This window comes from Desmodus rotundus, chromosome 2 (genome assembly GCF_022682495.2).
Source record: "Desmodus rotundus isolate HL8 chromosome 2, HLdesRot8A.1, whole genome shotgun sequence".
NCBI lineage: Eukaryota > Metazoa > Chordata > Mammalia > Chiroptera > Phyllostomidae > Desmodus > Desmodus rotundus.
The window spans coordinates 174,863,763-174,876,294 of NC_071388.1; the positions used below are offsets into that span (position 1 = coordinate 174,863,763).

At 37.4% G+C, this 12,532-nt stretch overlaps 1 protein-coding gene and 1 pseudogene across 2 annotated transcripts in view; one reads left to right on the top strand and one right to left on the bottom strand.

Annotated features, from left to right (window-relative positions):
* TMEFF2 (transmembrane protein with EGF like and two follistatin like domains 2) overlaps positions 1 to 12,532 on the bottom strand; it is a 235,524-nt gene that overhangs the window by 114,210 nt on the left and 108,782 nt on the right. The window lies entirely within an intron of this gene.
* Positions 5,571 to 6,017, top strand: LOC112307733 (oligosaccharyltransferase complex subunit OSTC-like; annotated as a pseudogene).

The window sequence follows — 12,532 nt, forward strand, 5'->3', positions numbered from 1 at the left end:
AGATTTCTTCTCTAATCCATGGATTATGTAGTGTGTTTTTTAACTTCCAAACATTTGAGGGTCTTTAAAGTTATATTATTTCATTCATCTTTAATTTAACTCTATCATGATTAGAGAATATATTCTGTTGAAATCTTTTGAAATTTATTGAAACTTGCTTTATGACTGAGAATATTGTCTACTCCCTTGAATAATTCACGTGCATTAAGTTGTAACCTCATGTGGGGAGTAATTCCCTATAAACGTTAGTAAGTTTAAGTAGACGGTTTGTATTGTTCACATCATCCATAACTGTACGGATTTTTAAATTGTTCTACTACTGAGAAAGGAGTGCTAAAATCTCTACTAGTTACAGTAACATTGTTTCCAGTTCTCTTTTGTTTTGTCTTGTATTTGGGAGCTTTGATACTGGGCGTAGGAACATTTAGCCATCTTGTCTTATGTCTTCTTAAATAAGTGACCCTTAGCTCATTATAAAATGTACACTTTTAATCTCTAGTAATACTGTCATCTTGAAGTCTACTTTGTTCTGACATTCATAGAGCCCCCAGTTTTCTTTTGCTTATTGTTTCTATTCTTTTACCCCCAACCTGTTCATTAATGTGTTTAAAGTGTGTTCCTTACATGTATAAAGGACACATGGACAAAGCCAAACGGGGTAGGTTCGAGGGTGAGAGGCAGGGATGGGTGGGGTGAAAGGGTCGAGGTGGGGTGAAAATAAAGACAGCTGTACTTGAACAACAGTAACGAATTAAAAAAAATTAAAAAAAATAAAGTGTGTTCCTTGACAGACTCAAAGATACAGAGAACAGACTGATGGTTGCCAGAAGGGATTAAGAAATACAAATTAGTAGCTACTAAATAGTCATGGGGATGTACATAACAGCATAGGGAATATAGTCGGTAATATTGCCATAACTATGTATGGTGCCAGGTAGGTACAGGAAATATCACGCGAACACTTTGTAAAGTATATGATTATAATTGAAAAAAAAATAAAGTGTGTTTATGTGTTTCTTGGAAACATGTAGTTAGATCTTGCTTTTTAAATTCAGTCTGAATATGTTAGTGATTGTCAGGGCATTTAGTCCATTTACTTTATGGTAGTTAATTTTGGGGTTATTACTTTGTGTTACTATTTTGGTGATTGTTTTAGGAATTACAATATGCATCTTTAAATTATCCCATTATTTAATGAACAATTTAAGAACTTTATGACAATATATTTATAGCCCATTCTATGCATTTTTACTGCTGTATATCATAGTTCTACCTATGCTTCAGAATTCATGTTCCTTTTTAAAATTAGTTTTATTTTTGTAGCCATCTTATTCTGTGCTAATTTCAATGGCAAAAGCCAGAGATTTCAGTGCTAATGAAGACTCTAGCCTATTACTGTTAAGTGAGTATTTGATGTCTGACATGCATTTGTTTTAACTTTTGAAGACTTACCTATAGTTTCATGGAAGACACTATTGATATGTGACATTTATAGTAGATTGTATGAATTTTTCCAAATATTTTTCCACTCTCTCTAACAAAAGGGTCATATGTTCCTCTCTATAGCCACATGACTTCAGTTCCATGATATCATTATTGGTCTTATGACTTGCTTTTGCCATTGACATGTGAGTGGCAGTAAGAAGCTGTATACAAACCACCATGTGGATTTCTTGCTTTTCTCCTCTGCATTAAAAACAAACAAACAAAACTTCTGGCCAAGATGGACACATAGGTAGATACACTGTGCCTCCTGGCACAACCAAAAGGACAAGAACAAATTTAAGAAAAAAATATAACCAGAACTGCCAGAAAATCGAACTGGAAGTCCAACAACCAGGGAGCTAAAGAAGAAACATTCATCCAGACTGGTAGAAGACAGGCAGCCAGGGCAGAGATGACACATGGCAACGCAGCAGCTGGAGGACTGGGGTGGGTAATGGGGTGGGACCAGGTGAGGGGGTGCTGGTGGACCTGGTGGTCCCACACTGGCATGCAGATAAACTGAGAGGAACTACTGGGGAGCAAGACAAGCCATGTAACTCAGGGTTCTAGCACGGGAAATTACAGCCTTTGAAAAAACCTCTGACTGAAAAAACCTGTGGGGGTTGCAGTGGTGGAAGAAAATCCCAGCATCACAGGAGAGTTGGTTGGGGAGATCCACAGTGTCCTAGAACATACACAAACCCATCCACCCAGGGTTCAGCACCAGAGAGGCCCAATTTGCTTGTGGGCAGTGGGGGAAGTGGCTGAAAGCTGACCCAGAGCCCAGCAATTGGCATTATTCCTTCTTGGACCCCTCCCCCACATACAGCATCACAATGCAGGATGTGGGTTGCCCTGTCCTGGAGAATACATAAGGCTCCTCCCCTTACACGTAACAGGTGCACGAGACAAAAAAAAATGGTTGAAATGAAAGAACAGATCAAAGCTCTAGAAAAAAATACCACTAAGTGATGAAGAGATAGGCAACCTACCAGATGTATAGTTCAAAACTCTGGTAATCAGGATACTCACAGAAATGGTTGAGTATCGTAATAAAATAGAGGAAAGAGGGAAGGCTATGAAAAGTGAATTAAAGGAAAATGCACAGGGAATCAACAGTGATGAGAAAGAAACCAGGACTCAAATCAATGGTTTGGAGCAGAAGGAAGAAATAAACATTCAACCAGAACAGAATGAAGAAACAAGAATTCAGAAAAATGAGAAGAGGCTTACGAACCTCCGCGACAACTTTAAACATTCCAACATCTGAATCATAGGGGTGCCAGAAGGAGAAGATGAAAAGCAAGAAATTGAACACTTATTTGAAAACATAATGGAGAACTTCCCCAACCTGGCAAAGGAAGTAGATTTCCAGGAAGTCCAAAAAGCTCAGGGAGTCCCAAAGAAGTTGGACCCAAGGAAGCATACATCAAGGGACAACATAATTACATTACCCAGGATGAAAGATAATGAGAATCTTAGAAGCAGCAAGAGAAAAGGAGACAGTTACCTACCAAGGAGTTCCCACAAGACTAGCAGCTGATTTCTCAAAAGAAACCTTGCAGGCAAGAAGGGGCTGGAAAGAAGTATTTGAAGTCATGAAAGGCAAGGACCTACATCTAAGATTACTCTATCCAGCAAAGCCATCATTTAGAATGGAAGGGAAGATAAAGTGCTTCCCAGATAAGGTCAAGTTAAAGGAGTTCATCCTCACCAAGCCCTTATGATGTGCAATGTTAAAGGGACTTATCTAAGAAAAAGAAGATCAACAACTTTGAACAGTAAAATGACAACAAACTCACACCTACCAACACCTGAACCTAAACAAACAAACACAAACTGAGCAAACAACTAGAACAGGAACAGAATCACAGAAATGGAGATCACATGGAGGGTTACCAATGAGGAGCGGGAGTGGGGAGAATAGTGGAAAAGGTACAGGGAATAAGAAGCATAAATAGTAGGTACAAAATAGACAGGCGGTGGTTAAGAATAGCATAGGAAATGCAGAAGCGAAAAAACTTGTATGTATGACATGAACTAAGGGGGGGATGCATTTTGGAGGTGGGATGCAGGGTGGAGGGGAATAAAGGGGGAGAATGGGACAACTGTAATAGCATAATCAATACAGTATATTTAAAAAACAAACAAACAAACAAGCAAGCAAACAAACAAAAACAGATGCTAGAACAGGAGCTGTTCCTGCAGCCAGTCCAGAATGAGAGGATATATAGAACAGAGCCACAGTTGACCCTAGCATAGGAGCAAGAATTTTTGCCACTGATACTGTAAGCCTCTGAGGTTTTGAGGTCACTTGGAAATATGGCTTTACTTACTGAAAGATGCCTAATAGACCCAGATTAATGTTATCAATAAATTCTAAGAAAACATACTTTCCCATCATTTTCACATCTCAGATTTTGGTTGCACTACTTTTTTACACAAACTTAGATCTGCTTTATATTTTTTCCATACCATCCTTTAAATTTTTACTATCTTTTCTATACCAGCATATATTCTGCAATACTTAAGGCATATTTCTTCTATTATATTTTCATTTTTTTCCTAACAGAGCACTCTCATTCCCTGTCTATGCATGGGTCCCATTTTTTCCTCCACTCTTTGACAGATATATAAGGTATGCCATTCAAATTAAGGAGAGCATAAACATCAAACCCAGTAAAAGCATAAATGAATAGAAACCTCCACATGCATGAAGCCTGAAATAAAATAGGCAGTCCTTAAAACTATCAGGTTTTATCAAAAAAAGACAATGAGATTTCTAAGCTTAAATGTGACCCATAAATACTGGCTCTATATTTATTTAAAGTTGAGAAAAAACATTTACACGAATTTTATATAGACTTTAATTTGAATTTTTTCAAAATTTAAAAGATATTTTACTCTTTCTGTTTAGAGTCAGTACCAATCTAGAAATCAGTGTTTATTTTTTTAATCAATAGAATGACAAATTAATTTTTGTAGACTTTTTATTTTTCCATTTTATTAATGTAGGTAAAAGATTTATCAGTGGTAACATTCAATTATCTGTTGTTATTAGGCTTATTTTGATAACAAAATTATAATAAACAGCAATTTTTCTTTTTAAATAACTTGCATAAATTAATATTTCATTATCACCAAAAGCTGAATTTTGAGTTCATCTTTCAATAAAGAAAAAATTCTACTTAAATAATAGAAAGAAAATTTTAAATCGAAACTCTTCATTCCATCCTTTATGGGCAACTTGTGGGTTTTGCCTTTTGTATGCCAGCCCCACCTTTTCTGTGCCTCTCCCACAGGGAAGTGGGACCTAAGGGGCGGAGCTACTGACAGGTCCCAGAGGCTCACACAACGCTAAGCTGTTGTTTCGGAGCCCTGCACATATTTTCTCTTACAGTTTCCACATTTCCTTGGAAATACTAGTATGACTTTAAAGAAAAAGAAGAATAAGAAATACTTTATTTTTATTCATATTATGATGTGACAATATTTGAATAATAACTACACTGTTAGGTCATATTATTGAAATGTTAAAACAGGAGACTTAGCATTTTAGTCTGCTATTTACAAAACTGATTTATTCTGTATATGTATCAGTACCACAATGCAGTAATATGTCTTCAGATTTTAGGGAGAAAATCCATTATCTTTGTTTTTTTAATTAGAAAAACTACAAATTAAGTGTTAATTTTGAATTTTAAGTGATTTAGATGCTAAAAACTAAAGAAAGACTAAAATTACATGTATACATAATAACTTACAATTCTAAAAACCACTTGAAAAGTCTAAGAACCGAGTTTCAAGACTGAGCAAATGTAATTTTATATTAAACACTCAAAAGAGAAGATCATTACAGAAAATTTAATTTTTCATAATTAAGCTAGTTTGCTAGAGCTTGACAAAGGTTCTTTGTAAATCACATATAATTTATCTTCTATGCAACTAAAAATAATTTAAGAGATTAATACAATGCTACTATTTTGAGGCACAATTCTACTGTCATTTAAGTCTTACTGACTTCACTCAGTTCTGTCTAAGTCAGATCTGAAGAGACACTGAGAGCTGTCCTTGCCACCCCCGACATGGAGACTTGGTACTGAGCCCCATTTTCAGTGCTGGAATGCCCTGGCCTGAAGCTGAAGAAGCCACCCTGGGTGCATACACCCTCGGCCATGATGGGGTACACTCTAGTGGTGCCTTACATTCTCATCACTGGAGGAATAATTTATGATGTTATTTTCGAACCTCCAAGTGTTGGCTCTATGGCTGATGAACGTGGGCATCAGAGACCAGTAGCTTTCTCGGCCTACAGAGTAAATGGGTAACATATTATGGAAGGACTTGCATCCAGCTTCCTGTTTACAATGGCAGGTTTAGGTTTCATAATGCTAGACTGACGCAAGGCTCCAAACATTCCAAAACTCAGTAGATTTCTTCTCCTATCCATTGGATTCGCCAGAGTCCTACTGAGTTTTTTCAAGGCTAGAGTATTCATGAGAATGAACCTGCCGGGCTATCTGATGGGTTAGAGGCCCTTTGAGAAGAAATATGTGGATCCTGGATTTGTTCCTGTTATTGAAGTTTTAAAGGATGAACCAATCCTCTGATATGATGTATGGAAAAGGATGAAAAGCAGTAGAAAAGAAGCATCTAGTAAAAAAACATGGAAAGCGTATTAAAGCTTGGACTAGAATATCTTCTTGGTATCAAAGAGACAAGCATATCACAGTGTTTTCCTGCTGACCTAAACTGACATACCAATGATGGTGAGTGGCATTTTTTCTCAGTTTTTAATTTCTTAAAGAAAATATACTCTATTTCTAAAACAAACAAACAAAAAAGGGACTGAAGATAGTTGATGAGAAAAAGAGAAAGATGGAAGTCAGGATGAAAGGAAGGAAAGAAGGAAAAGAAAAGGCTTATTCAGCTTGATACCATGCATGGCGGAATTCAGAGCAAGTTACTATGCTAGATTCGTGGAACTCTGTCATATCAATCATGTAATTATAAGCAAAAATACTTTTATTGTCCTCTGTATAATCAATTTGACTTATTTTATGTAACTTTATAGAAATAATTTATTTTTCCTTATTAAATGCTTAAAAGATAAAATATGTAATCTTTATTGGTAAGTTATGAGCACTGGCATGGGCTACAGGGGATACTATAAGCATGGAGAAGACCAAATCCCAGTGAGAGGAAACTGAGCAAGGACTGCAAGTTAGTAAATAGAAAGAATAAATGTAGGTGATGCTTTTACACAAATGTCCTGATGAGAACAGAGAATGAGGCATTCATTGGATAGAGATGTAGATATTTTTATGAAAGGATGCAGTGGAGGACTCATTATCCGCTGAGAGAAATGATGGAGCAGAGAGGACCACATTTATGCAGGAGAGCAAGGGGGCAACCGCAGAAGCCATGCCTGTGAGAAAGCGATGGGTCTACACAGGTGTAGTAGTTGTTCTTAGAGGGAGGAACACATCCTCTACTCTACTTGAGAGGGCACAGTATGTGGGTACAGATGTAGGAGGAAGGTGACACCAGAAAGGGGGGATGAAATAGATCTCTGGTTATATTTTTTGCCTCTATTGTATTTGTATGTAATTAAGAGGGGCATCATCATTTGAGAGAAATGTGATAAAAAGAGAGATGGGAAATACTGTAGGAGAGTGAATATGAATGAGGAAAGATGAAAGCTTTGTTAACCTTATGAGACTAATTTATTGCTTTCCAATTTTTGTGCTTAATTTTTCTAACTAGTACATCTTTGATACATAAAGATATATCTTTATTAACTTGCACTTTTGTACGTCTTTAGTATATGACTTCTGGTATTGAAAACGTAGAGGCATTTTGTGACATAGAAAGTTTTGTTTGAATCATCAAATAAAAACTAAATTGCCAGTAGAGTTAACGTTAACCTACTGAATGTTGGTTAAAGTAGAATTGCTTTGCAATCTGGCAGCATCTGATATCTCATATTTATTTCCTAAATATCTTCCATCCCAGTACCAACACACCCATTTAGCCTAAACTTGTACCACCTGATCTGTGCACTTGCAAACTCGCCTATTTTAAATATCTCTATCGTGTGTCTTACTGAAATACGAATCTGATCATACATTTAAAATTGAAAATGACATAAAATCTAAAGGCAGTAACATGAGAGGCATAGTTCAGGCCTACTTCTAGGAGAGCTGAATTTGGGCTGCCCAGACTCTTTCCTGATCTGTGGATTTCTTACTTGTAAAATGAGAAGCCTGTCCTGCTTAGCTCCCAGGCTGTGGTGACGATGAAGCAGGAGGATGTGGGAAAGTGCTTTGCACCTTCTAAATTGCTCTGTCACCCTAAGTAAGGTGTTGACATGAAGAAAGTGTTAAAGTTGAAATAAAGTCATTGTCTTGTTCCAAGCAGAAGGTTTTTTGAAGGAAGTCCAAGGCTAAGCATCACAAATGTGATAAAAATGTGAATTGTTGGCTCTTGTGAGTAGCTTATAATGATACTGAAGCCTTGGTGGGAGCGGGGAAATGGGAATCACAAAACAACATAACAAAACAGAGACATAAAAATATTGAGGAATTTATAGAAGAAATCTTGCACATACACACAAAAAAATTCACTTGTTTTTTTTTATATTGAGGCATAAAGGATTGAGAAAGAATGGGTAAGACATGGCAGAGGAGTCTCTGAGAGGTGTTCTCAGAAACTTCCCAGAGCCCTGGGCTCTTTATTCTAGTTAGTACACTGGATCTGGGAACAAAAACACTCAAGTAGTACTTTCTTTCTTTTCTTATTAATGAAGGTAAAAATGAAATAAGGGCCTTATCTTTTTTCCCCCTACTTGCCTGCTATCAACATTGGTTTTCCCTATACACCTAAAGATATTCCATCTACCTTTCAAGTCCAACAGAGACTTAAAAAATGAAATTTACAAAGGTCACGGCTTGTGTAAATAAATATACAACTTATTGACATAAATAGGTCAATGAAATGAAAGAACAGCAGTAATAATGAAGCCAGTTTTCAGAGGTCACAGTATTTGGTAAAATTGGTAGTCAGAGCAATAATTTTTCTGAATTACCCGTAATATTTTCCAGTCTAGTTTTGCTACTGATGGTCCAGTCTCTAAATTTTGGAATGACAATAACCAAAATAATAGGAAGAATGCCAAGGCTGGAACTCAGTGTTTGTGATGAGTTTCAGGGTCGTGCTAAATCTGGCCACATTCTTTCCTCCAAAACTGCTTGTCTTATATTGAAAGACCCCACTTCATCTCTACAATTTCCTTTCTGCCTATTGGCTCTAGGTAGTTTGGTTGTTCGTGTGATTTTTTTTTCCAGTTCATAGCTGTCTTTCAAACTTGGGTTTCAAATCTTTAACCTATTGTGTAGAGCCTAGCTTTCCTGAAGACATGTCTTGTGATGCTGCATCTTGGAATCTTTCCCCACAAGCAGCCACGTGAGGCAGGCTCCTGTGACCTCGGCATCACTCCCTCCCAGAAAAAGTGCTCTCACACACATTATTTCAAATCAAAATAAACAAAAGAAAACAAGATAAGAAAATGTATCCTGAAAAGTATACGTATAGAAAGGTCAGAATTGTCCAATTTGAAGTATGAAAGATGTGAACATCTTCTACAAAATGGGATAAAACCCCACAAAATAAAACAAAACCCACAAAATGACCTAAGAAAGCTGCAGGGCTGGAATAGGTTAGAAATTGGATTCAAACTAATCAATATGTCTACTTACAGAACCATTAGCTCAGTCTAAAACTGTAAAGTGGAAAGAATGAATAATTATGGAAAAGTTAGCTAGATTTCTAAAAATTACATGGATTTCAGAGAAAATTTTATCATTAGATTGCCAGGCTATCCCAAAATAAATGGAAAGAGATAATCTTTAAAAAATTAATAATTTCTATTTGGAATTTTGTTATGAGACCAATTTTCTAAACTTTAGGTTTTTAAACTCAAACCACTTTCATTTATAGTTCCATCAAGATTCATGGATCTTTGCCCTGGCCGGTGAGGCTCAGTGGACTGAGTATCAGCGTATGAACTGGAAGGTTGACAGTTCAATTCCCAGCCAGGGCACACGCTTGGGTAGTGGGCCAGGTCCCCATCGGGGACTTGTGAAGGGCAACCGATTGATACATCTCTCACACACATTGTTGTTTCTCTCTGTCTCCTTCTCCCGCCCTCCCCCCTCTCTAAAAGTAAATAAAATCTTTTAAAAAATTAATGGATCTTTTATTTTCAAACACCTTACACTTGAGTTGTAAGATAATTGTCAGTGAAGTGTTTCTAATGACAATAAAATATTGGTCAATAAGCAAATTGGAATGATATTTTAAATATGCAAATATTGATTATGACACAACCCTGTTTAGCTCAAAGGTTTCCTATTACCTTCAGGAAAAAAATCCAGAGTCCCATATTATTGTGTTCAGACTCTCACGGTTTGCTCCCAACCTATCACTCACTCCACCTTCCTCTCTTGCCCCCCTGGCGTGCTCCTTATGCTCAAGCTGTACTTATGACTTAGATGGGGGTTTACACATGCTGTTTCCACTGTCTCTGGGGGAATGTCTCCTCCCCACCTCTAGGGATGATTCTGACTCTAGTGTGAAGACTCAGCTGAAGCATCACACTATTCTGGAAAGAAGTCGTCATCTTCCTCCTTTTTCCTTAATCCCCGGGCTGTGTTGGGCTCTTGGTTTGTACCCCCACACATTTTTTTGAACTTATTTCATTGTAGAGGTTGGGTTACTTTCCTGATTCTCCCATTATTCTTGGACATCTTCAAGGTTAGCTTATATGTATCATTTGCTTTTATATCCATTTTTAGCTTGGGAGATGACAGAAAGTAGTGGTCAGAGAGGGGAATTTTGTTTTTGTATCAGTTCTAGGTAATAAGATGATTTGCAGATAGCTAAACTGAAGTTGGCAAGAGAGAGAAACTACGGGGCGAGCGTTGAAAAGAAATACCACATATACCCTGTGGGAGTCAGTAATGGTGTACATCAAAGTGTCCAGGCACAAGGCAAGATTGCATTTGCTGGACACTCTGTGACTGAACAGGCTGTGAAACTTAGTTCTGGCTAATGACTTGTTGAGTGGAAGTGACATGGATCTTTCCAGGCTAGGGGATTTAGTTGCTGGTCAGAGACCTCCTCTATTACCATTGAAGGGTGATTTACAGGGAGGGTACCCTTAGGATGCTACGGCAGGGAGATAGAAAAACATTGATCAGATGTGGCATGTAATTTGGAGAGAGAACTGACGAGTTTTACTGATGGATTGGGTCCAGCTATAAAGTCAGTGTTCAAGATCGCTACTCCATCTGTCTGGGTCACTGAGTGACTGTCCTCACCTACCACCTCGCCCAGCCAACCTGCAGTGAACTGTAGTGAGAATGAACCTTGGTTATTTTAAGCCACTGAGTTTGGGGACATGTTTGTTACTATTGCATTACCTTGAATAACTTAGCCTAATCTGAATATGTGAGAGATGAACCTAAGAAGCATAGATACAATTGGTTCCACTGTATTGATTTCACCAGCAACTCCCAAGTACCCAGCTGCTGACGGTTACTCTGGAATAGGATATAGAAAAGTAAGTCAAATGCTGATTCATTGAGAAAAACGGCAGTAGGCAGTAGTAGAGGTTCAGCAGCTTAATCTAAAGTATGAGGAAAGGGTCGTATAAGCAAATGGCATGGATTTTGAAAAGAATCAGTGAGTGATAATGACAGACTGTATTAATGGCAGTTTAAAAATGACAGTGTGAATGGCCTTACATGGGAACGTGAAGTAGAGGTAGATTAGGTTTGAAGGGGTATTGTTGTCACTGGGGAGAAGACAGAAGGAAATCGTTGAAACATTTAAGGCAATTTAACTTCAGCTAGTTTTTCACTAGAGCTAACATTGATAGTAACGATCATAAAAGTGCAAGAATATACAAGTTCTTGTATCCTTAAATAGGCCCAATTTTATTTTCTTAGAGCATACAAGAAATATTTCCTAATAGTTACTGGTATTTAAAAAACTGTGTTTACACGCATGCTTTAACGCCTGAAAGCTGTTTGACACAAAGGTCAGATTGTGGCTGATTCGGGGTATCCCAAATGGAAAACGCATTCTTTTTTCCTATCTCAAAACGCATCCTGCTTCCTGCTCAAATTCATACCTCCACAACATTCTGTACCATTGCCTTCATTTTTCTCTAATTTAGCTGCTTAGGGTTCTTCATGCATATTTGTATTTTTAGATCAGATAAAATGAATAGAAGTTCTTTCTCTAAAAAATATGTAGTGTGATTCAAAGAAAATGTTAATGAAATGAAATATTGAAAGCATTGTGAAATATTGATATGTAGCAACTGATTTTGTCTCTATAGGCAATTGCTTTTTCTTTGTGTCTCTGAAGCACTGTTCTTATGGAATTTTGTAACTGTACAAGCACTAGTATCGGCAGAATTTTTAAGTGGAAGAGCATGGGCCTGGGGGAAGGGATTTAATAGCACTAAACACAATCCCTTTCACAATATGCCTAAATATAAGGTAGTACATAGGACCAATAATATTTTACTGCATTTTTAAGACAAAACATCTCTATATGGAAATACTTTCCACCAACACCAATACAGGTATCAAAGTGAAGAGGCCTCTTCCTGGGGTGTTAAAGTCCATGTTAAATCCCCCAAAACATGGGCTGTCTTTTGTGACAGTTTCATTCCTCCTCTGCTCCCACACTACCTTACAGAAGGTCAAAGAGAAAGGTGGTTATTCACATTCCTTAGTTGAAAAAGGCTTTAAAAACAATGACAACAACAAAACGTGTAGAGGTTAGTACAAAGACATGGACAAATATTCAGGTGAAGAATTTCTAAATGGGAAAGATGTGTTTTAGAGACAGCTTTTACTGTGTACGAGCCACACCTGGCAGAGTTGCTGGGCAAGGTGAGTATACAGCTGTAAACAAAACGAACTCTGCTTAGTGGAGCTGCTGTGTATGGAGAGAGGGCTGTGGGTGAGATGTA